Genomic DNA, 26,255 nt, shown 5'->3' with positions numbered 1-26,255 from the left:
ACCAGAGAATCACTTCCTGTTCATCATTCAGGTCCATTGTCACAGACCACCTCAGAGACGCCTCCTGTGATCACTCTTTCTAGCGTTTCCATCTTTCACCTATGTCTGTCTTTAAGACAACAACCATGAGGGCCAGCCCCGTGGTGCAGTGGTTAAGTTGGCACATTCTGCTTCGGCAACCCAGGGTTCGCCGGTTCGGATCCTGGGTGCGGACGGGGCACGACTTGGCATGCCATGCTGTGGCAGGCGTCCTACATATAAAGTAGAGGAAGAAGGGCATAGACGTTAGCTCAGGGCCAGTCTTCCTCAGCAAAAAGAGGAGGATTGGCAGCAGTTGGCTCAGGGCTAATCTTCAAAAAAAAACCAACCATGACTTGCAACTATGCTGTTGATTTTTTACTTGCTATTTGCCTCCTCTCCACCCACCTCCGCGGCAGTGTAACTGCCATGGACGGGACTTTGTGTGTCTTATTTACTGGTGAGAACAATGCTTGACACATAATAGCCATTGTGTGAATCCAGAATGGATTGTGAAGGAGGCCGTGTTCATCCTGGTGCGGGAGCCGGCCTCCGAGATGATGCGCAGTCCTGGCCTCTGACACTCATGCCCTCGTGAGGTCTTCTCCCACAGGCGATCAGGAAGTTGTCACGTGCCTTCCAAGGCTGGCCTATCAGAGGCCTTACAGCTCTGGCCTTGATCTCTTAGAACACACACTTTCAGAGCCTTTAGCCCCCATGGAACAAGTCCTTCTACCTTGAGGTCAACATGCTGGAGGGGCCACATGGGAGGCTCTGGTCCATGCTCTAGCTGAGCCCCGCCTTCCAGCCATCCCTGCCAAGGTGTGAGTGAAGGTATTTCCCCTCGGGAATAGCCAGCCCTTCCTGTGGCTGAATCTCTCCAAGGAAACTGTGCACACCAAGTGGGAGATAGCGTCACCCTGCTGAGCTCTGCTGAATGCTGGGCCCCCAAAATTGTGAGATGAAACAAAATGGCTGTTGTAAGTGGCTAAGTTTTGTGGTTATTTGTTACACAACAACAGATAATTTGAACACCAGGCTTTTTGTATATATTTAATCTAGGGGTTGCTTTCTCTTTTTTTTTTTTTTTGAGGAAGATTAGCCCTGAGCTAACTACTGCCAGTCCTCCTCTTTTTGCTGAGGAAGACTGGCCCTGAGCTAACATCCGTGCCCATCTTCCTCTACTTTATATGTGGGACGCCTACCACAGCATGGCTTGCCAAGCGGTGCCATGTCCGCACCCGGGATCCGAACCAGCGAACCCTGGGGCCACTGAGAAGCGGAACGTGCGAACTTAACCACTGCGCCACCCGGCCGGCCCTTCTTTTTAATTTTTAACTCCAATGGCAACAACAATAAAATCAATATCTGCGATAAAAAGGAAACATACTAGTTCTAGGGACTGAAAGCTCTCACTTTTCGTGAGTCAAAGACACCATTGATTCCATTATTTTGTGTCATCTAAGACTAAACTAGGACACATCATCCCAGTTTCAAAGACGGTAACATATGGAAAACATGTGTCTTAGAATTAGTGAAATGCAGTGAGTTCGCACACTAGAGTCCAAAGAGTCACAAACAGTAATTATCCCCAGAGGAAACCGAACCCTGCCAGGAGCCGTGGAGAGAACCCCAGCGTCCCTCGCCCAGGGGTTCCTAGTTCAACACATAGGATGGCCACATGTGGTTACAAGACCCGCTTCCCCCAAATCCTGATCCCACCACCCACCAGCTGACTGATCTTGGGCACGCTGTCAACCTCTCTGAGCCTTGGTTTTCTCGTCCACCAAACGGGGCAATTGCAGAACCTACATCATAAGACTGTTGGGAAGATTAAATGAAATAATGCACATGGAGCGCTTTGCGCTGTGTCTGGAGCCTAGCAAGTGCTCAGGAAATGGCAGCTGTGAGGATGATGATGGTGATGACGGTGATGAGGAGGAGGAGGTGATGATGATGATGATGATGGCGCTGATGACCGTGATGTCTTTATCTATCTATTTATTTATTTTCCCAATGTGTCTTTCTTGCCTGAGCTGCACTCACTATTCCATCCTGGTTGAGGCCGGCGAGTTCTCTGCCTAGAGTCCTTTCTGCCCAGGGTGCACTTCACGACCTCAGCCAGGTCCGCGGGGGCGGTTGTATGCTCTTCCCCAGAGCCTTTGAATTTTCCCCTTTGGTCCTCCTTTCAGAGGCCTCCTGTCCATACTTGCATCCTCCACCCTCCTTTCTCCGTTTTCGGTGGACTTTTTAATTCCGCTCGGGACAGTAATCTAGAAATGGCCTTCCCAAGGCCACCTTGGAAACAGACAACATATTTTCTGTTAGGGCACTTTATGATTTTTGTTTTGTATTATCTTATTTTTCATGCACAAAAGTCTGACCTCCTCAACATCTCTGCAGACTTCTTGAGACCAGTGACTACATCTTCACTTTGCCAAATGCAGGTGAAACTATTTAGAAATAGAGCATATCATAGGACCCTAAGGTATGTTTCTTCGACTGGCCACGTGGACCTGGACCCAGATGTCATTAATGCTTGCTAATAAATGTGAGTTGAACCTTTTGTTAAAAATGGAATGTTTCTAGTTGAGTCTTAGTTTAATATTTATGACATCGTCATGAGGTGGGGACTATTACTTGTCCTGTTGTGCAGATGTGGACCCTGAGACTCAGAAGGATTAATCAGGTTGCCCAATGTCATACCAGCTGCTCCGTAAGACATGTGACTGTGCCTGGTAGAGGGTATTATTATTATTAATGTTATTATTACTGCTGTGGTCATTGTGACTATTACACTCGATTTTTCTCCCAGCACCCAAAAAGTTTCTGCTGCCTGGAGACATTCAGTAAATACACAACAGGAAAACCTTGCACGCAGTCTGGCTGCAGTTGAAAAGGCAGACCACCCCATTTTCAATCTTCTCCTCAATTGCTCCCAGCCCATGGACCCCCCCACACACACCAGCGTTTGGGCAGCCGCATTGTCCTCTTTTATGACAGGCAGACTCAATGCCCCTGATCGAGGTCCCATGAGAAAAGCATGTCCAGGGGGTTCTGCCTTAACATATCAGTTTAAGAATTGGGGGCTTTATTTTCCCCATTTGAATGAAATTGTGAGTTAGAGGTTTCTGCCCCTTTGAGTGGAACACATAGCGAAGCTGATAGCCAGGAAGTCTGGTCCAATTTTCCAGGGAAAACCAGTGCCCAGCTATTTATGAAGTTTCCATTACAGGCAGAGCTCCTCACTCCTGAGCATTTGGCCCATAAATCAAATGGCCTTTCCTGTCGTCAAATGAGTCCCTTGGAACATTGACTGGTCTTTTTGAAATCAGAGATGACTTTCTTTTTAATTGAGGTAAAATGCACGTAACAAAATGAGTCATTTTAAAGTGTACAATTCCGAGGCATTTGGTGCATTCACAAGTTGTGCAAACACTCCCTCTATCTAGTTCCAAACATCATCACCCCAAGGGGAGACCCTGCCCCCATCAGCAGGGCTCCCCTCCCTCCCTGCCTCCCTCAGCCCCTGACCACCTTCAATCTACTTTCCGCCTCTGTGGATTTACCTCTTCTGGTAGATTTCCCGTAAATGGAATCACACAACACATGGCCTTTGTGTCTGACATTTTTCACTTAGCACAAGGTTTTCAAGGTCCATCCACACTGCGGCGTGCAGGACTTCATTCTTTTTATGGCTGGATGATATTCCATTGTGTGGATAGACCACAAGTGTGTCTCCGTGCATCCACGGGTGGACATTTGGGCTGTTTGAGATCACTTTTAAGGAGGGAGCTGAGAAATAACTCTGGACTCGGGGAACACTTTGTGGACACTTTATTGTCCCCCTTCAAAGCCCCCCGGTCCCAAGGGGAATCTGGTTCACGTAGGGGGTGTTGACAGAACCGGTGGCCACCCTCCCTGCAGACCGCGGATCTGCCTGCGGACTCGAGGTTGTGGAGAAGGCATCTGCTGCCTGGAGCCTGGCAGGGCACCCTCCTCTTGGAATAGCTTCTGGCCTCAGGAGCAGCTGCAGAATTCAGGCCCCCCGCCCTCCAGTGACCAGCTCGTCACGAGGCTCCAGGGTTCACTCCGGTTCAGCCTCCAGCAGCTGCTGGCCCTGGGTGCCAGGCGCAGTAGCACCGGGAGAGGGCAGAGTCTGAGTATGCTCCCCCCACACCCCTCACGACCCTGGAGATGCCCGCGGTGGGTGCGGAGAGAGGGGCGAGGGGAAGCGGCTTCCAGGGCATAGCAAGGAAGTCAGGGCAGTGTTAAGTGGCATCCATTAAAAGCAGCTGTCAGTCAGTCTGGGCTCTGTGTTGGGACTCCACCTCCTGCCCACCCCGTGGTACTTGGATCGGCGGCAGAGGACTCTCTAGCGGCCCAGTGTACTGGGCATGGAAGCCACGTGGAGCTTCTCCTGGCTTTCCAGACCCAGGGGTCGGGTCTCCCAGGGCCACCTCTGCAAAGCTTTGCACACCCAGGTGAAGGCTCGCAGAAGGAATGGTGTCCTCGAGCCCGGCCTGTGCGCAGCGTCAAAGGCACGAGGTCAGGCAGCCGGAAAAAGGGCCTCAAAGTGAGCTGGCCCTGGGACCGCGCAGTGCAACTTCCCTGGGCCTGGCCTCCTGCCTTGAGGAATGTTCCGTAGCCACCTGGGGATGGCCTGCCCCCCTCTCCCAGGCTGGGGGTTGAGGTTGCAGCTGCAGAGGGTCCTGGCAGCTTTTCCTGTGAAGTTTAGTGTGAGTGTGCTGTGGGTGTGAATGTGTGAGCAAGTGTGTATATTGTGTATGAGTGTTAATGTGTGAGTGAGTGAATGAGGATGTGTGTGAGTGGGAGAGTGTAGGGGCATGGGTGGTTCTGTGTGTGTGTGAGCGTGTATACATGTGTGAACAAGTGTTAGAGTGCATGAGTATGTGTGTGATCAGATTGTGTGTATGTGTGAGTATTTGTGTGTGTGAATTGTGGTTGTATGAATGTGTGTGTGAGCGCACAAGCATGTGTAAGTGTGGAGTGTGTGCATGAGGGTGTATGTATGTGTGTGTGTAAGGGGCACAGTCTCAGATACACAGCTCATTACAGCACGTAGAATACAACAACCGCAACCACCCCTGCCCACCACACTTGCACCTGGGGGCCCGCAGTGTGGACCAGGCACTGGCTGCAAGATGCAATTTGACCCGCATTCCCCCTTTGAGGGACGTGTTATTGTGACCCCATAAGAGGCCGTGGAAACAGTCACCACAACCAGACAATGCGGCGACCCTGTAGACAGGCAGTGCCAAAGAACCGAGCCACTCCTAAGCGCTGCCTGTGTGCCCCTCCTTGGGCCTCTACAAGAGCAAGTGGGCGAGCTCGCCTTCCTCATGAGGGGTCGTGGGGGGAGGAAGGACCCACAGCCCAGACAGCGCTGCTGTTTGGAGAGCTTCCCCAGCCAGGCTCAGTGTGCCCGGGGGCTCCTCTCTGAGCTCCCAGCCCTGCGGGCGGGCGGGCGGGCATCAGCCACATCTTACACAGGACGGGACGTGACTGAGGCCTGGGAAGGTCCGGGAGCTGCCGCAGCACCCTCCCCGCAGCTCCTTGCCCCCTGGGGTGGACGGGAGGCTCTGTGGGTCCGGGGCCCCTGCGGGCCCAGCAGCGCCATGAAGGTGGGCGCCCCGGGCCCCTATCCAGGGAAGCGGCAGCCTCCAGCCTCCCCTGCGAGCCTCCCACCCCCATTCTAAACCCCAACCCTGATCCCCCCAAGCCAAATGGACGGCAAGTTCCGTCTTGTGACTTTTACATGAAAACGAGAACACGGTTTGTCAACAGGCTGGAATTCTTTTCATCCCGTCACCTTCTCCTTAATTGCGCTGGGGGAGTTTATTCCTTTGTGCATCTGGGGGGGATCACTTTAACCTCCTCCAGTCGAAGGAGAAATAAGACTTTGGTTTTTGCCAAAACTTGTTGTATGTGCCGCTGGGGACGACGCATCCGGAAATCCACGATGAAGAAACGTTTGGGAAAAAAACCCTTAAAAATCAAAGGCAAGTTTGGGGAAATGGACCACGGGATTTTCCTCCGGTCTCCCCCGGCAGTCGAGGCCTTCTCTCACATGCGGGCCCTGTAATCTTCTTGATTAGTTCTGCTGGAGGGCAGCGTGTCTACACCACCGCCCACTGCAGCCAGGGAACAGTGGGTGGAGGGAGAGCCAGGATCAGGTTGGTGAGGGGTCGAGGGTGGCAGAGGGGACCGTGGATGCCCTGTTGAAGGCACCTCGTCCCTGCGTCAGCTTTCCTTGGGATCCCAACCTTCGCCGGGGGGTGGCATTGGGAGGGACAAAGCAGTCCTGCTTGTAGAGAGTGGAGGCAGCATCTGCTAATGGCTTTCCAGCTGGACCCTCATCAAAGGAGGGCAGGGCCCCCCAGGCCCAACCAGGCCCTGAGCAGAGCCATGGTCAGGGTGAGAGTGGCTCCTTCTGCATCAGTCGGCCATGGTGACTTGATGAACTTGGTGCCTTAAAATAACACGACTCTCTTCTCGTCCAGCTCTGGAGGCCAGGAGCCTGCGCGAGTCCTGAAGGTGAATTCAGGATGTCAGCAGCCCCGTGTTCCCTCGAGGGGCTGTTATGGGGGGAGAATCCCTTTCCTCGTCCAGTTCTGGAGGCCGCCCCCATTCCTTGGCTCTCGACCCCTTCCTTGAACCACCCTGACCTCTTGCCCTCTCACACAGCCCCAGTGGTTACAGGCAGTCCCCCCACCCCTAGCCTGGCCTCACCAGCAGCGTCTCCTTCCCATACGCACAGGCTCTGGGATTAGGACGTGGCCATCTTTTAGGGGGACCACAGACTCAAGACCGAAACAGCCCATCAGAAAGGGGGGCTTCCTCCTCACCGTTCCTCCCTGAGGGAGGACCTGCTCCCTCGGTGCCCATGGTGAGGCCTCCTGGACTCCGGGCCGGCCGGGGGCACCCAGGCCGAGGGCAGCAGAGGCGAGCGGGCCAGGCCACCCGCCCTGCAGAGGCCCCGGGCGCTGGAGCCACGCGGCTGTCCCGCAGAGCCTAACTGTCTTGGGGGGATGGCATTTGCTGGTTAGGAGTAATCCCGGACAAACGCTTTTCATTAAGAGCCCGCAAGAAACAATATGGGCCCAACAAGAGGATTAGGTCTTTGAAATGTAAACAATGTAACCAGCGAGGTAAGGGGGCCCGCTTTAATTGAAGCTGCCTGGAAAACAGCAGTTTTCTTGAGAATAAAAAAAAATACAAGCACACAAACCCTAGTCTGCGAGGGGGCGGGCGGGGCCCCTGCCTCCCTCAGCGTTGGGGGTCTCAGGCCCCAGAGGGGTTCCTGGGAATTTCCCCTCTTACTCAAGTTGAACCAAAACATGAGAGGCTTGATGTGCGGCCCTCCCACCAGGCCTTCTGCCCTGAGGTGAACGGTGCCCTCACCCTTCTAGAACATTCTCTGTTGTCATGGAGACCAGGGCTGGGATCACAGAGTCTCCCACCCCCTTGTCCTCCTCTTCAGCCTGAGCCTCACGTCGGGAAAAGACCCAATGAGAGCCGTCGCCAGCGTCTCCACGTGGGGCCGTACCACAGCCTCAAACATGCATCCGGGACAGGAGGAGGGGCGCACCCAAACTGCCAGACAGAACTGCCGCAGCTTCTGGGAATCAGCACTTTCAAAAACAAAAATTGCGTGGTTATTTTACGAGTAGCCCCGTCATCTCTAGGACGTTACAGGTGGTTGGGGTAGGTAGGTTAAAACAGAGTCAGTCTCTGCATTGTGTATAGGGAGAAAAGAGCTCTCGCTCGGGCCCACATTGGTGTCATATTTCTGGAGAAAAATGGCATCATATATATATTTTAAGAAATCCTGATGTTCTGGATTGGCCAAAATTATTTCAATCCTTACGCCCTTTGAGTTCAGAGAAATGAAAGATGCCACGGTGTAGAGGCCTTGTTCCTCCCGTGGGTCATTTCTTAATGGACTACGATGAACTTCAGATGATGAAAGGCCCAGCGCTCTGCTGACCCCTGAGGGGGAGGCAGACCCCGGCTGCACCTACTCCTCCTCCCCTGACCCCCAGATCTTAGAGCCAGTTACCAGCGAGAGAAAAGAGCAGTGGTCGGCCGGGCACCCCAGCGCCGAGGCGGGGCCTCCCGGCCTTTGCTCTGGGGCTGCAGGCCCTCCTGGGGGGCTGGGAGGGCCAGCCCCGCAGTGTGGACCAGCCCGGCAGGGAGCTGGGGCTCGGGGGCTGGGGGGCTGGGAGGGAGCTTCTGCGAGGACAGCCCTGTAGCCCTGCCTGGTCTTTGAAGCCCAGGCTTCTCGTCACTGGCACACCCCTGCTGCTCACAAGAAAGGCGCCAGCGGGTCAGCGAGGGTGGAGGAGTGAGCCGCTCACACTCTGCATGGTGTGACCGAGTCCACAGCCCACTGGGCTGCCCAGCCGCCTCCCCTGTGGGAGGCCACAGCCCAGGCTCTGCCTGCCTGGCCTGGTCAGCAGAAGGAGCTGGGTGCCCTCTGGGAGGGGGGATGCTGATAAGGAGGCTGTGCCGGGGCTGTGGCGGGTGGGTGGTGGTGATTTATTTGACTCAGAGCGCAGTCAGCTGCCCCCGTGGGCTGAGCTGGCTGGCCACACGAGGGCCTGAGCCAAGCCCTGCGAAGCTTTGGCATCATCCTCCTTCCTTTTTTCGGTTTCCCATTTAATGATGGCTTGTCTCCAGGAAGCCCTGCGTCAGGAGGTGTGCTGGAGTCATTGACGCCTTCACCCAGAGCTCGCTGAGCCGCTGCTGTGGGCCAGGCAGGGGCAGCGCGGGCCCTGGCGTAGAGCAGCGGGCTGCACACAGCCCTGGACACGGCGACCTCCGGCAGTCGAGTTGGCACCCTGAGTCGGCCTGCGACGGGGCGTGTGAGCCGGAAAGGTGACATGCTCCGAGCCCTGAATGGGGCTCTTCCTCCTTTCTGCCTTCTAAGGCTGGGGTGGGAACTCAAGAGGAATGCTGAGAAATGCTCGCCTCGTGCCTGGCACAGAGTTCAATACATATCAGCTATTCTTCTCATTGTTAGTAATTGCTGGTTTAGTGTTGCGGCAATGTTTAAAAGTTCATTTAGGGAGCAGGAAGGATTCCGTAGAGATTGACGCAGGAAGGTAGAAAACCTTTTACAGAAACTCCCCCACCCCACCCCGTCCCCCTCAAAAAGAGGCCTTTAGGTAAAATGTGACTACTCTTTACCCAGGGCCAGAGGGCAGGCATCAAGACACTGAACCTCGGGTCCCGCAGGACCACAGGATGGGCTCCCGGGGGTCCTGGAGACACATTGCCCTCCACACTCTGGGCTCCCAGCCATGATGACTGGGTGTGTCTGGAAGGCTGGGAGGGGAGGGTTGGCCAGGCTGGGAAAACGAGGTCCGCCAGGTGAAGAAGGGGTGAGGGAGGCCCAGAGGACAGAGGCGGGGAGAACTCCCCAGCATCCCGCAGCTCTGCAGAAGGGGGAACTGAGCGAGCCTTCGCTTCTGATGCCCGCTGCACCCTGCTCGTCCAGACAGAGTACGGAAGGCGGAATCTCCTCAAACGGCTTCTGCGTCTGAGTTTTTAAAATATCAGCTGAGGCGCCTAGGTGCGTCACACTTGCCTGGGTTCAAGTTTGGGAGGGAAATGCCCGTCGTCGCCTTTTTTCCCCTGGATGTATTTCCTTCTGCTCGTTTGTGTGACTGTTAGAGGTTTCAGCACAGAAAGTCATGTGCCCTGTGCCTGCGGACTGCTATGAGCTGCAGATCCTTCCAGGCGGAAACTTCAGACCCAGATTCGATTTCAATTTATGGGAAAAGGGACAAAAATGACTTCACAATTTTTTTTGGCACTTACTACCTACAATATAATTTACTTCATATTAATACTTAAAAAATGAGACTGGCTTCCATCTTGGCCTCTCTGTAAGCAAAAATATCTGTGAAATAACCACTTGGAGGTAAATGTAAAAATTTTTCCTATTAACATTAAAAGTAAAGGCAGTGGTCTTTATGCAATAATGTCTACCTGCATTCCACTTAAAAATGCTTTGTGTGCCAACAGTAGTATGCATCTGGCACTTAGAAAACACTGGTGCAGTGGAAATGGCACAGGCTCGGACCTGTATGGATCTGGTATGGCCTCTGCTAGCTGTGTGATCCCCAGGCAGTGACTGGACCTCTCTTGGCCTCAGGTTCCTCATCTATGAAAGGAATTACAGTGAGGGAGAAACGGGAAGCTGTGGTCCCTGGCACCTGGAAGCCCTGCATAAAGGCCTCTTGAACTCTGAGTGGACAGCAAGCTGGTCCAGCAGGAGGCGAAGTCAACAACAACAGCCACGGCGAATGCTGCTCAGAGCTTGCTCCACGTCGCGCTCCTTGAAGTACAGGCTTTGTGCGTATTCACTTATTATATCGATAACCCCAGCTGGCATTCATTTTTATTATTCCTGTTTACACCTGAGCACATTTAGGTTCAGGGAAGAAGGTGACTTGTCCAGGGTCGCATAGCTGGTAGGTGACGGAGCAGGGACTGGGGCGTGGCCCCCATCCCATCCACAGCTCACGGTGCCTCCCCACCCCGAACCCCGACGATCTGTGCTGCTGGGGACCAGACGATGCGCTACAGGTGGGTGTGCAGCGGTCCAGGTACAAAGGACTGGGTCCCAGTGGAGGCCAGAGGGGTGACAGACAACACGTGGGTCACAGACGGCAGGCCTGTCATTGCCCGAGCACTGTCCGCACCTGACTACTCCATTTCCAGGCCCCCAGTGATGGGCCCCATTGTTGCTCCCACTTTGCAGATGAAGAAACAGAGGCCCAGAGAGGGCAAGAAACTTCCCTACAGTCACACAGTCCATGAGTGGCAGAGTCAGGTTTGCAGGGCCTGTATTCGGCCCGTAGAGACCTCCATTCATACGCCTTATCGTATATATATTCTCTGTATGAACACATGCAATATATCAATATGAAACATAAATAATATAAATGCATAAAAATACGAAATAAATATACATATCTGTTCATATTTATACAAAGAGAATCCATATACCATGACCACTTTGGTGTGTAGAATTTAGTGGTTTTTACTATACTCACAGAATTGTCCAACTGTCACCGCTACCTCTTGTTAGAGCATTTCCATCACCCCAAAAAGAAGCCCCCTACCCGCTAGCAGGGGCTCCCCATCGCCCTCAGCCCAGCCCCCAGCAACCACTAACTTGTCTCCGTGGGTTTGCCCGTCCTGGCCGTTTCGTACCAACGGGCTCATACAGCGATGCCCTCTATGCCTGGCCGCACCTCTCCACATCATGTTTTCACGCTCATGCGCGTCGCAGTGCGTGTGTCAGGGCTTCGTCCCTTTTTATGGCTGAATCGCGTTCCCCTGGGTGGAGGGGCCGCAGCTGGCGTCTCTGTCGTCAGTGGAGGGACGTTTGGGTTGTCTCCACATTTTGGCCGTTGGAACAGTGCTGCGAGTGCTTGTGTGCACACTTCTGTGGGTGCGTGTTCTCGTTTCTCCTGGCACACGCCCAGGAGTGGACGTGCTGGGTCACTGGCACCTCTGTGTTCAACCTTTTGAGGACCCCTCAGACTGTTCCCCACAGCGAGTCCCTTCGTCTGTAGCCGCCCCTCCGTGTGGATCCCACAGATGCTGCAGCGAGGGGCTCGGTGGTGTCCGGAGCCGGACGAGGACGCTGTGCAGCAGACTCCACCCTCTCTGGACTAAAGGCCCCTCCTCCAGCCGATGACTGACAGCTCTCCGTCAGTCCCCTCCCAGCCAGTGCCCGGCATCTCCAGGCTTCTCAGGCCCCCTGGCTCAGGTCATGGCTGCTCCGCAGGGACAGTCAGCAACTGGTGACTGGTAAATGCCAGCGGCAAGAGGGCGCATCCCCGTGCCCCACGTTGGGACGGCCGTGCAGGATCATGGGAGCTCCACAGCGCCCGTGAGGTGGTGCGGGCCTCCGTGTGACCGGCCGCAGCTCAGCTCCTCCCTCTGCCCAGCCTGCTCCATTCCTCCCCCATAGCTGCTGTCCACTGCTGTGTCGGGAATCACCCCAAAATTTAGTGGCTTAAAGCAACAGTAGTCATTTTATTGTGTATCCCATGGTTCTGGACTAGTCTGGCGAGTTCTCCTTCTAAAGGCTACTCATGCAGCGATGGGGCGGAATATTCACGGATCAACCAGCTGTGCTAAAGCCAACGCGAGCACATGAGGCTGTATGTTATTAAGCTTCCCAAACCCGGCACCAGCGCACTGCCTGGTGCATAGTGGGCCCTTGTCAAGCGTGTGTCAACTGACTGATTGAGGCAGTCCCTGGCCTCTTCAAACTCAGGAACGGAATCAACTTGACCTGTTTCTAAAACATTTACTCTCCAGAAATACTTAGGTATCATTTAGCCTCTTTGTAATTCGCTTTCCCTATGTGTAGAATGGGGAAAATGACAAGGACTTGTCTCAGAACATCACAAAGGTGAGCGGAGACAGCACAACGCCCTGCGGTCAGCCCGGGGCCTGGGGAGCAGCAGGCGTGACTGAATATTCTTTCCACAGCTAGGCCTATCGCTAAGAGTTCACCTTTATTAAAAGTCTTAAACTTGACTGTATGCACCCTGCAGAAAAGTTTTCTGTGTTCAAGTTGATTTCAGCTTACTTGGTCGTCCTTGTCCCCTAAGAGAACACACTGCTCCAGGTGTCCACTCCTGGAACAGTTGGCAGGATGAATAAGACGCGTGCAGAGTGCCAGGGTGGTGCCCGATGGTCAGTGCTGAGCGGATCTTGATGCTGCCGTCGGTACTGACCGCTCTCCACCTCCCGCCCTCCCTCCCTTCTCCTGGCTCAGCGCTGCTGGGATCCTCCTGCTGTATCCGATCGCCGAACGTTTACAACTGCCTGGAAAAACAAAACTTGCGGGGCATGACGCAGAGACGAAGCACACATGGTTAACTGCCTGTTAATCTCTGCCAGGCTGTAGATGCAGACGTCAGACCTCCGGAGGCGGGGGAGGCACCGCGGGACTCTTTTCTCTGAGGCGCATGTTTCATATTAGAGATCTGCTAACTAATAAAAGTGCTCCGTAGAGGGAAAAATGGGTCCGAGTTTCTAGAGTTGGTGGGTCTCCTGAATAATATGGAACTTCTAAAATACAGGTAAACTTAAAAAAACCAAATCGGCCACTTAATTCCACCCCCTGGAGGAGAGCCACCGCAGCTGGTGCTCCGGGTCATCTCGTGGTGCCCGTGCAGGAAGAAGGAGCATGGAGGAGCTCTAAGGGAGAAGCAGACCCCGTCAAGATCGTACCTGCCGTGATTATAAACATCACAGTTTACTCTAAACCGCTGCCCCAAAGTTGTTTTTCCCATTTGCCTTTTAATTTCTGGTGCGGTGGGGATGGTGGAGACGCCCATGGAGGGCCGAGGCCACAGAACACAATCAGAGAGATGTCCGTGCTGGTGCGTGGGGCCTGGAGACACTGATGGCCACAGCTGACTGGAAAACGTACCTGAATGGAAACTGTGCTGAGGGTGCGACAGATGGAGAGGCATGTGATAAATCAAATTGAAATGTTAATGGTGGAAACTAGCTAGTTGGCACGAGGGTATTTGCTGTGCAATTCTTTCCACTTTTCTGTATGTTTAAAAATTTTTATAATAAAACTGTACAAGAAGGGTCTGGCGTGGTACCCACATCCCCTCTCTATTCCGTGTGGGTTACAAATTCCTACCACTCCCAGGCTTGGATGAATCAGGCAGCATTGTGGACTCCAAGTGATGGGGATGCGCTTTGCGAGCTTTTGTGCTAGAAGATTAGAGATGGTCTGCAAACTGCAGTGTTAAGGGGTGGAGGCCCTGATGTCTGCAACTTACTCTAAAACGTATCCAAAAATTAGCTGGCTGGATGGAGAGAGGGCTGCCACTTCTGGTGCCGAAGGAGAGGCTGAGAGTTGTTGTGGGCACTTTAATTTTGCTGATATTTCATGAAATTGTGGAGAGAGCAGAAAAAGGTCTGCCAGCCTGCCATAGCGATGAAGGCGCCAGGGGCACCGACCGGGCTTTCCACCTTGAGCCAACCCTTGCTGCCTGTGGGACCTTAGGAAAAGGGGCCCCTGTGATCCTCAGCAAGCTCACGTTCATCAGAACCAGCGGAAACCAGCTAGAGCTGGCGTAAGCAAGGAATGGAAACCTTTACTTCGGAAACCCCAGAGGAAGGGTGTGGCTGTGCCTCAGGGCTAGGTGGACCGCGGGCTGAGTCACCATGGGGACGTTGGTGCCTTGTCCTGCCCCAGCGGTATTCCGGCATGTTCTCTGCAAACCTGACCCTCTTCACTTCTCAGTCTGTGTGGTGGCAGTGCCACTCACATCTCTCCTGTTTTCTTCTATTCGGGTCAGATCAAGCCGGCAATCTCTTAGTTCCACTTCCCGAGTGCCAGGGAAGGGACCCACTGGTCCAGCTTAGCAAAAACTCCCTTCCTGGTTCCATCAGCTGTTGTCTAGACAGCAATCCACATCATCCCAACCGTTACTGGTCACACGCTGCTGCAACCACATGGTTGAGGAGCCTCTTTCGAGAAAAGGGAAGAGCTGGAAAGATCCCTGGTGGTGGTGTTCGTTGCGTTTATTTTCTCTATCTGCAGAGTAGGAAAATTATAGGTTTTAATGGGAGTCCTTGGCACAGAGGCTGCCGTGGTAAACGTTCAAAAATGGAAGCAGTTATTCATCAGTTAGAACTAAGAGACGCTTTTGATCCAAACAGTGTAACGGAGCACTCGGTACAACTGCCTCGTGCGCGTGGAGTGTTCCTGTTATCTGTCACTGAGTGACAAACTACCCGCAAAGCCCAGCGCTTCAAGCCACAATCATTTGCTCTGCTCCTGAATCTGCAGCTTGGGTGGAACTTGGTGGGGGCCCACCCATCTCGGCTCCACGTGGTGACAGTGGCAACATCTCCATCAGGCCTGGAGGATTCACATCTGAGAGGCCCCCTGACCCCCACACGATGGCAACTTGGCATGGGCTAGTGACTGGGAGCTCGGTAGGGCCTGCTGGCTGGAGGTCTCTGCTCCTTCCACGTAGGCCTCTCCACAGGTTTCTTGGGCCTCCTCAGAGCCTGGTGGCCTCACGGTAGGGTCCCATGGTGGCCAGCTTCTCCCAGAGAGAGTGCTCCTGGCAGCCCAAGCAGAGCTGCTAGATTTGTTATCACATAGTCTCAGAGGATGACTCCTACCTCATTCTATTGATCGAGCAAATCCTCCAGGCCAGCCTCTATTCAAGGGGCAGGGAATTTCTTTCCCACTTTGAGTGGGAGGAGCAGCAAGGAATCTGCGGTCACCCCTTACCTATCACAGGGGGTCCATAAGAGATTTGAGTGCCCGGCTGTGGCATTGCTGTCTTTGGGGCGCTCACTGAAGTCAGTGCGTTTCACACCTTCCTGCCTTCCATGCCCGGATGTAACAATCAGTCCCGTTCTCAGGGGCTCAGGTGCTTGCGGGGACAAAGCACCCACTTGAAAAGAGCTTCTGTTGCACGTGCAATAAGAGCAGATTAATCTGGATCAGAAGTGGGAGCCTAAGGACAGATTCTCCGCGCTGGAGTGTGTGCGTCAGAATAACCAGGGCAGGTTTTTTAAAAATTGGATTCTTGGGCCCCACTGCTGAAGATTCTGCTTTGGTTGATCTGAAGGGGGGTCCAGGCAGCGGAACTGAACAAATTACTTAACTTATTTATCTTTTTGAAAAGGTCATTCACGTATAGGGTTCAAAATTCATCAGGACCAAAGAATATAGAGTGAAAAGTCAGGCTTCCTCTTACCCACTCCTGACCCTTGTCCCTGAGTCCCCTACTTTGAAGGAACTGGACATGGTTTCTAGTTCTTGAGTATTTTTGTCAAGATTTTAGGCAACTACATGCATATGCTTAAATATAAGTAGATATGAGCACATGTCTATAAAATATATGTATGTGCATATATAGTGTGTGTATATCCTATGTGTATATGTGTATTAGTATCCTTTATGAAAGAAGATATATAACTATGTCTATTTATATATCTGCATGGGCACATAAACACATACACAAACTCTACCTTCCCCTCAAATGGTAACGTTCGATTTCCACAGTCCTGCATCTTGCTCTTTCACTTAACCACATATTTTGGCGAATGGTCCTCATTCTCTGGAATGCCTGCACTGTATGGCAGTGTGTGGATGGGCCCTCATTTATGTTACTTTGTTGCTCACTGTGTAGGTTGCTTCCAGTCTTCGGCTGTGATAGATAGTGTCACCTGGATGTCACTCACACATGGGCAAGTCTGTGTAAGACACGGTCCTATTTCAGGGTTGAATGGTGTGTGCATTTTAAAGTTGTGATGGTCTCTGCCTAATTGCCCTCCTACAGTTTGCACCAGCAGTGTACACTTCCAGCAGCCACGTAGGAGAGCAGGTGAGGTTTTTTGCCAGCTGCCCAGGAGACTCTGGTCCACAGGAAAGTCCGAGAGGCCTGGGCCTGGGGCACGGTGCCGCTGTCGGCTGTGGGGAGCCACAGTGAGGAAGGGTTGGAGGAGGCAGCTTTGCAGGTAGAGGTTGGAAGAGGCGGGGATCATGGAATAGCACAGCCGAGCAGGGAGGGCTGGCTCTGTGATTTCACACATGATGCAAGAAAAATAGTTCTGCTCTCTTTCCCAGGGCCAGGCCTGAGACACTGAGCGAGGTGAGGATGCCCAGGGATGTCCCTCCCTTTAAGGCGAGTGTCCAGGACTAGGGTGTCCTGGGAGGGCTGACTTTCAATACTGGGCTGACCACCTTCAGCATCACCAGAACAGTAACAGCCATTCAGAGCAGCTCTGACTGCCTGACAGGCACAGACGGCGCTTTTCATTGTCACAGTTGACACGTCCCAGGAGGAAGTGGCTATAACTCTTTTATCTTACTAAAAAATATGTTTCTTATTTACAGATGAAATGCTCTGATATCTGGAATTGGCTGCGAAATCGCCCCTGGGGTGGATGAGTGAGGAGGCAGGTGGATGACATGAGGGTGGCTGATGATCATGGAAGCGGTGTGATATGTTCATGAGGCTTCATAATATTCTCCTTCCTATTTTTAGATATATTTCAAATTTCCCATAATACAGAGTTTTCAATAACTGTTTCTGATGAAGATACAGAGACGATTAAATCTACTCCAATTCCTTTGTCTGTTTTATAAAAACATTTCAGCGGCAGCCCATGTTGAACAGAGTTGAAAGCTCCCTTTACATGCCATGGGTCCCCCCCAATTTGCAGAATCCACCCCCTCTTTCATCTCCTAAAGACAAAAATCCATCAAAAACTCTCCTGGCAGCATCCAGATCCCTTGAATTGGCTATAAAATATTTCAAGGTCTCAGAGTAATTTAATGCCCTATGAAAGTAAAATAAATTGTGTACAAATAATTCAATAAGCTCAGGGAAGTGGGGAAAGAAAAACATTAAGCATGTCACAGATGACACCTCCAGGCAGTTTATCAAAGCGAGTTTCATAATTTAACAAAATCATCTTGGCATCACACACAAAAGCCCTCCTGTTTGATCCCTTAATAACGCAGCTTAGCACTTTCTGGGGAACTGGCTCCGAGCACCGGAGCTGTTTCCAAGCATTAGTTAATCAATCATCCAAAGATATTTTCCACACAGGCAGGCAGGACTCGGAATGCTCACTGGACCCCCGCGGAAGCGGCAATGGAAGTTAAGAGGATTTTTCAAGGTCACGCGGGGGGCAAAGGTCACAGCTGGGGTTGCAACTAATGAGTTTCTGGTTTCTTCCCTGCTCCTGTTGAAGCTTCTGCTCCCCTCGTCCAGTCTCCTCCCCGTTCAACACGTGGCCCCACCCATCAGCTCCCCTCCCAGCTCAGGGCTTGGGTCCTGGCTAAAGGGCCCTTCCTCTGGGCCCCCGATGCTCTCGTGGACGCAGGCTGGTGGAGCCATCACTGTCTTCCCGGCCCTGGAGCCGGAAGTGGCTGCGTGAGTTTTCTCTTCTGGGGACCAGAAAGCTTTGCTTTTGGCAAAATATGGAGTTGTCCTACCCCTGATTTTAGTTCAGCAGCTCACACTTGTTTCAGGAACTGTATTTTTAAATAATGGAAGAAATATGTGCCCAGGCTGAAGAGGCAAATGCTATAGAAGGGCTCAGAGGAAAAAGAAAACTGCCAAATACAGAAGGTCTTCCCCTCCTGCGGGTGCTCACCCAAGCCCTCTGCCAGCCCCTCTCTCCTCACTGGGGCTGGGCTGCACTTAGAGACTTGCTTCTGGGGCTGGCCCAGTGGCGTAGCGGTTAAGTGCACACGTTCTGCTTTGGTGGCCTGGGGTTCGCCGGCTCGGACGCCGGGTGTGGACATGGCACCGCTTGGCACACCATGCTGTGGCAGGCATCCCACATATAAAGTAGAGAAAGATGGGCACGGATGTTAGCTCAGGGCCAGTCTTTCTCAGCAAAAAGAGGAGGATTGGCAGCAGTTAGCTCAGTTAGCCGCCCCCCCCCCCAAAAAAAAGAGACTCTTCTAAGGAGACAGTACGGAAAGGGACAGGAGGTACCTTGATTGTGGAGGCACCGGCAGGCACCACGGAGCCAGGTGGTCAGGGTTGACATCCCCAGGGTACCAAGTGGATATTCTGTGCCCCTGATGCGATGTGAAGGGACGGGTACCTCACCTCTGTGTCTTCTCCCCCACGCCCAGCCTAATCGAGGGGGAAACCAGCAGACAAACCCAGACTGAGGGGCATTTTATATTTGAGGACTAAGGAGATATGAGGGCTGCGTGCATTGTGGGGCCCCGATGCGATGCTGGGACAAAAATGGGGTGTTAGTGGGAAAACTGGTGAAATCTGACGAGAGGTTGGAGTTTGGATAATAGTCGTGGTCCTGTGTTGACAGACGTGCCAGAGTGACGTCAGGTGACAACATTTGGGGAAACTGAAACTGGGTGAGCGATCTGCAGGGACTTCCTGTGCTATCTTTTTACAAAAATGAAGACACTTTAGTTTTAGAGCAGTTTGAGGCTCATAGCCTCTCTGCGCTATCATTATAAATTTTCTGTAAACCAAAAAGTTTCCAAATAAAAACTTTATTTAAGAAGAAATTAAAGGTAACATCTTACCCCATCCTCTCTCCTGTCTCAACTGACAGAGATAACCAGTCAGCAATTTCTGGAATATTCTTCCAGAATTCTGTGATCCATATACAGGTCTTTTTTTTTTTTTTCAAATCAAGATTGGATCCTACAGTACATCCTTTTGGTTTCTCGCCTTTTTCACTTAATCTACTCTGGGCAATAATTTCATAGAGCAGCATGGCGGTATCTCATTCTTTTTACATGACTGCAGTTTCACCTACTGTCAGTATGTTCCTGTGATGTATTTAGCCAGATCCCGATGGGTACACCAGCTGGGATTGTCTGGTTTTTTTGGTGAGGGAGATTGGCCCTGAGCTATCATCTGTTGCCAGTCTTCCTCTTTTTGCTTGAGGAAGATTGTCTGTGAGTTAACATCTGTGCCAATCTCCTCTGTTTTATATGTAGGATGCCGCCTGCATGCCCTGACGAGTGGTGTGTAGGTCTGTGCCCGGGATCCAAACCCACGAACCCTGGGTCTCAGAATCAGAGCATCAGAACTTAACCACTACACCCGTGGGCTGGTCCCTGATTTTGTTTTTTTGACTATGGTAACAAGACAACAATATAGGTGTGTCACAGAAAAAAAATCAATAAACACCGGGGGAAAAAAGGCTTGGCTTTACTCATAATTAAAAGGTCCAAATTAAGATGATGCTGACATATCGTTCTTGATCTACGGGATTGGCAAATGTTGAAAAGTTTGGCTGTGGCCGGCGCAGGGCAGGTGCGAGGAAACAAGCTCTCTTGCTCCCTCTGGGGAGTGTGAACTGGTGAGGGCTCTCTGGAAGGGAAGGGTAACATCCCTCGCACGCTGCCGTTCCCCCTGGGAGCTGGGATCTGGAAGGGCGCATAGGGGAGCTTCTGGGAAGCCCGTAAAACTCTCTTTTTGAGTGTGGCGTTGCTTTCACCGGTGAGTTCTTTGTGAAAATTCTTTGAGTGACACATTCATGATTTCTACCCTTGTCTGTATGTTACACTTTAATAAAGAGCTGAGATTGGACAGGCTCCCCAGGCTTCCTTCACAAGACATGCATGGGATGGGAAGACTGCGGACGCTCTGGTCATTGTCCTCTCCCAACTGTACCCGTAGAAATTATACACAGCCACTCATCGCTTAACAACAGGGCTACGTTCTGAGAAATGGGTCATTAGACAATTTCATTGTTGTGTGAACATCAAAGAGATGATACAAAATTATCACCCAATTATAGGTTAAATGAAGATATGGACTTCCACACGCCTAGATGGTGCAGGCTACTACACACCTAGGCTGAATGGTACTAATCTTATGGGACCCCTGTCGCATATGGGGTCTACCACTGCCTGAAACATGGTTACACGGCACATGACTGTAGGTACATGTAATCTTAAAAAAAACCTGTTACTAAAATCAGGAATTTCTTATTAATCTACTATACTTGTTCAATTTAAAAAATCAAGCAAAATCATACCTTTACCTAAATTTCTGCAAGTGGACTAACCAGATAAAGTAGCCAACCTAGTAACTGAGGTTTGTTTTTTTCCTATTTGCAAAGACTTAAGAAAACAATCCTTAGAATTTAAATAATTGGAGGTTAGGTTGAGGAAGAGAGGAAAACGATGTAAGTTAATATAATTATTGCATTAACCTCAATAGCTGAACAACCTTAATAACCTTAATCAAGGTCAGTTAACTGACCTTTTATTTGGGAAAATACAAGGTGAAATCAAACATGCCATATTTTCAAAACCAAACTCAGCATCTGGAGGACGCAGACGCAGGTGTCTGAAGACGCTTTCAGTGAGCACCTGGGGTCAAGGTGGGCAACGTGCTGCTTTAAGAATAAGAAGCCGGTGATGGCTCTTCCCTGATAGTACAAGCCAAGGGTCGTCTTGGGCACTGAAGGAAAACATTTAGACAGTCTCTCTGCCCCCAGAGGGGATATCAGCAGAGCTGGATTGTAAACTGATACCCACAAGTGTTTTCATAAACTCCCAGGCATTCTGCAGAACCGCACCGCAGATCCCGGGTCTCAAAGTCGTGCAAGAACTAGCATTCGAGGGGAGAGCGTCATTGACCTCCTCCTCCACGCAGACATCCCCTCCACATCTTCCCCACCTCCCCCGCAATCAAGACCAACCTTTATTTTGGGTGCTCTTTGATAAAGCAAAGTCCCCTCTGATTTCCCCGTATTTTTCTAGCTTCTGTGTGTCACACAAGCCTTTTACATTATTAATAAAAGTTTGAATTCAGTTACTTTGCTCTTGAATATGAAAGCCGCTCTTTGGGGGGCTTTGAAATACGCTAGATGCAAACTTTCCATTAAGGCACTTAGAGATAAGGCGTGATGATCGTCTTCCTTTGAACATCTGGGATTTTCAAAAATCAAGACTGCCCATGGAACCCGGAGTCATATTTGCACTAAAAGGAAGTGCCAGAGATGACTCAAAGAGCTCTCCATTTGAATGTGGCATAATTAAAAGTTTACTTTCTTCAGACTGTTGCTATGGGAACGTTTGCACATCTAAAAATCATAAGGACCAGCGGAGATATATCATGGCGGGCAAAATGATGTGGGAGGTGTTTCTAAGGATGTGTGCATTTGAGAGGGGCAGGTTGGGGGTGGGGAAGGGGAGAGGGACGAATTCATGCAAATTTGAATTATTTGCCCAGAGGCGCATTTGGAAAGATCTTCACCTTAGATGAGTAGAGGGTTGGTGAGTTGGGTGATGGTGCTGATTGCTCCCGAATGGAATTAGTCTCGGATTAAACATTTCCTTAAGACAATGACTTTTCTTCCTTGTCTGTTGCAACAGCACTTATGGGACCAAATAGGTTTGGGGTGAATGACCATTTGTTTTCAGGCTGGGGAGAGAGTTTCGCGGGGAGCAGGGCAAAATGAATCATCTAAACCAACGTAATCTGGGCCTTGCTCAGTTCCTGTCATCTCTGCACGATCTTTCCTGGATGATCCGGCTCACGTTGATGTCTCCTGCCACTGAAGGCCACATGGTAGCTTGTCCTGGAGTCAACACCCCTGGTTTGAATTCTGGTTTATCGCTAAGGAGCTGGAAGCATTATGGAGGTCACTTGGCCTCTCTGTGGCTCAGCTTCCTCGCCAGGTGTGAGATCACCTGCATTTAGAGGTTTGTGATGATGACTGCATGGGCCAGGCATGCAGCAGGTGCTCAGGAGTCAGGACTTGTCCAACATAGCTGCCACAGTTCCTGCAGCCTTCTGCCACCAAGGCAGCAGCACTTGTGGACTGGCTGTCGGGATGTTCAGACTCCTGTCACTGGGGAGGAAATGATCTTAGCCAGCCTCCTTACTTATTCCCCCCCACCCCTTGGGAAGGTTCTACTCTTAAACCCACTTCATAGACTGGAAGACAAAGGCACCCAGCTCACCAATGTCCCAGGTGGGACCTGAACCTCTGCCTTTTGAGAGTGGACCCTCTCCTCTCCCCCTGCCTGACAGATATTCCGCCAGCAATAACCCGGACCAGTCGCTGCCGGGCACCTTCCTGCTTGTTATTTCATTTGATCCTCATAATACCCTCGTGAAGTGTAATTAGCCCCATTTAACAAGTGGGGAGACGTGCTCGGGGAAGCCTCTGGACTTGTCTGAGGATTTCGAGCCAGGAGGAGGCAAGTTTCAACTCAGGGTGCACACGAGATGGCTTTCCCTTGAACCTGGAAAATCCAGCCCTTCTCGGATCAAATGTCGCCAGGAGAGGCGTGGCCAAATCCAGAGGCAAAAAGCGTTTGGACGTTTTATGGGATGCAGATGAAGGGCGGGGCTATCAGAGGCCAAAGACAGTGCCAACTGGGCTCTGCCAGAGTTCTGGGCCACTTAGAGCAAATTATAGACTTCTGCTCAGTCTGACAACCAGACTCTCGCAGGGGTCTTTAATCACTTTGTAAATCACTAAATACCCAGGCCGTTAAGAGTCTGATGGCACAGGGTCTGTCTCTTCGCTGCTATTTTGGTGGCTTTTATTTGCTATTACACAGAGATGTGTACGATTTTGCTTAGGTCAGCCCTTGTTCCAGAAGCTACTGCCCCTTGAATCTATGCTTTCTCAAGCCTTATCCCCCTTAATCCCACAGCGCCCCATGAGGCAAGACAGGCACCCAGAGGCCCCAGCTCTCGGCATTAAGTCATTTTCTACATCAGTGGCCAGATCACAGACTCGGATTTCATTGCTCTCTCCTCTGCCTTGGCTTGGCTGTGGTTCCAGGGCTGCTGGTGGAGTCATCCCACGGAGGGTGTTTGTTCTGTGAAAAATCATTAGCCCACAATAAAACCAAGTCATGCCCCGATGTGAAACTGGATCTTAACGAAAATGAGGTAGTCTTCTTTGGGGCATTCTTGTCAATTTTATAGGACTTCTAACTCGTGGGATTGCAAACTTAAATGCTCCCAGGTCTAGCCACGTGACGTAGAGGGTGCAGCCCGGCCTGGGTGGACTGCCGGTGGGAGCAGTGAGGCCCGGTGTAAAGGGAGGGCATGCGCTCTGCCCATAAGCGCAGCCACTGTCTGTCTGCACCAAACTGCCCTCCTATGGGAAGCTTGGTCCAGTACAGCAAAACGTGCCAGCTTTTCATGAGAACCATACATATGAACATTTGTGTCAACTCTGCAGACCACAGAAGTATTCCAAGTGCGTGCGCATGGTGTAACTTGTAACGATTTAAGGAATAACAAACAGTCTTCTGCCTGTCCCCCAAACCATGCCCACACCCTGACCACTTCTCTGGCATTTCTTGTTCATTTTTGAGTACTGCTGTGCTCCAGGACTGCATTAGGCACTGGGGGAAGGATGGCGGACCAGACACTTCAGAGGGACGATCCATTCTGGGAGCTTCTACCTCCCCACATGCACGGTATTTGTCCTTTTATGACGGGCTTATTTCACTCGGCATCATGTCCTCAAGGTTCATCCATGCTATAGCCTGTATCAGAATTTCCTTCCTTTTTAAGGCTGAATAATCCTCCACCATATGGATGGACCACATTTTCTTTGTCCATTCATCTGCAGATGCACACTTGAGTTGCTTCCACCTCCTGCCCATTGTGAATAATACTGCTATGATATGAGTGTGCAAATCTCTCTCTCTTCTACATGATGATGTATCTCTTTCTTTTGGGTGCATCCCTAGAAGTGGAATTGCTGGATCTTGTGGTAATTCTGTTTAATGTGTTTAGGAACTCCACACTGTCTTCCACAGTGGCTGCACTGTTTTACTACTGTTCGACCTTTTTTGTGTGTGTGAGGAAGACTGTCACTGAGCTAAAATCTGTGCCATCTTCCTCTGTTTTGTATGTGGGAAGCTGCCACAGTGTGGCTTGAGGAGCCGCATGTAGGTCCACGCCGGGGATCTGAACCTGTGAACCTCAGGCCACAGAAGCAGAGCTCAAACTTAACCGCTACGCCACCAGGCCAGCCCCGGTCTCACTTTGGACGGAGAAATGAGAACAGAGAATATTGGCTCCAGGGTATGCAGCCTTGGTGGAGGCAGCTTAGTGTTGCGGCTGAGTTAAGAGCGTGGACCCTGGAGAGCACCACTGGGTTCAGATCCTCATGTGCTGCTCCCGCCAGTGAGGACGCGAATGAGTCATTTAACCTCTCTCCGACTTTGTGTCCTCAGCCATGCGACAGGGTTTAACGGTCTCTGGTTACCCGGCTGTTAGGAGAGTTATAAACTGAAGCACTGAAAACAGCGCCTGGTACGTGAGAAACTCTTCGCAAGACTTTGTTCAATAAAATGTGACCCGCTCTTGCCAAATCTTCCGCATTTTTTAAGAGAAGCTGGAAATCTGGGGTTTTTTATGTGAATTTTCCTACTTTTAAAATGTTAACAAGTAATTCAGATTCAAAATAAAATAATGTGTGAGCCAAAGAGATGTGTCTGTGAGCCAAAAATGGCAGTGGGCTGCCTGTGTGGCCTTCCAATAACCAGAGAGATGCTCCAGCTGCTACGTCAGGAGTCAGGAAGGCTGCGTGGAGGAGGAGGCATTTAAACTGAGCGGCATACGGATGGCATCGTGACAGGAAAAGATGGGAGAGATGGGGCTGGCGTACACGAGGGCCAGGATCGCTAAGGCGGACACACAGGCCAACTTCAGGTCAGGCTTGAACCACGAGAGCATTCAGCGAAGGTGGTGTTCGTTCTCAGCACAACCCCAAATGTTGTAACAACCCAACCTTTGATAGCCAATAAAATGACTACGTTTCTTCCATCTCTTGTCACCAGTGCCGAATTTTCTTATGATAAAAGTAAATGAAGTGGGGGGGGCCGGCCCGGTGGTGCAGCAGTTTGGATCCCAGGTGCGGACATCGCACCGCTTGGCACGGCATGCTGTGGCGGGCGTCCCACATAGAAAGTAGAGGAAGATGGGCATGGATGTTAGCTCAGGGCCAGTCTTCCTCAGCAAAAAGAGGAGGACTGGCAGTAGTTAGCTCAGGGCTAATCTTCCTCAAAAATAAATAAATAAATTACAAAATTATCTTGACACCTGTCTCCCACTCCAGACGCATTCTCCAGCCATTCCACTGTGCGTGTCAGTGGCCCTTTACCTCATGTGTCTCTTCCACGTTTCTTCTGACAGTTGCCGTTCCTCCCTCCGTCAGCTGGATCCCCATCCCCTGGCTGTTACTACCCCCACCGGCCCCGGGGCCCTGGGAGAGGCACAGGCCCCCATCCTGCTCTCTCTCTTCAGCAGGAGAAGGCGTTTGTGTTCTGAGTACAGAGGATGGCTTGAGACTCGGAATCGGCAATCCACAGAGAACAGAGAGAACCCGGGTTCTCTGAGCAGACTCTGATATTCCAGTAGATAAACGTTGAGCTAAGTCCAGTCTTTCAGTTTTTCCCCAAAAGGATATTTTGTAAATGCCTGGAAATGTGGTGGAAGCAGGGCTCTTCTGGAAGTTCACCTGTGTGGCTGAGGCTCCTTCCTTCTTCCTTCTGTTCCATTTATGAACGTACCATGAATGAGGTCCATTCATCGCGGTGACTTCCAGTTTGGGGCCATCGTGAATAAAACTGCTTTGACATTCACATATACATCTTGATGTGGACATATGTTTTCATTTCTTTTGGGGTAAATACCCAGCAGTGGAACTGG

General features: G+C 51.3%; 1 long non-coding RNA gene across 1 annotated transcript; it reads left to right on the top strand.

The window, feature by feature from the left end:
• Positions 1-7,454: 7,454 nt before the first annotated feature.
• Positions 7,455-13,674, top strand: LOC103548762 (uncharacterized). The gene is made up of 3 exons (XR_011542848.1): positions 7,455-7,746; positions 8,722-8,919; positions 10,202-13,674. It is a non-coding gene; the product is annotated as an uncharacterized lncRNA (long non-coding RNA).
• Positions 13,675-26,255: the final 12,581 nt, after the last annotated feature.

The sequence above is a fragment of the Equus przewalskii genome, chromosome 7, assembly GCF_037783145.1.
Source record: "Equus przewalskii isolate Varuska chromosome 7, EquPr2, whole genome shotgun sequence".
Classification (NCBI taxonomy): Eukaryota; Metazoa; Chordata; class Mammalia; order Perissodactyla; family Equidae; genus Equus; species Equus przewalskii.
This window is presented reverse-complemented; position numbering and strand designations above follow the sequence as displayed.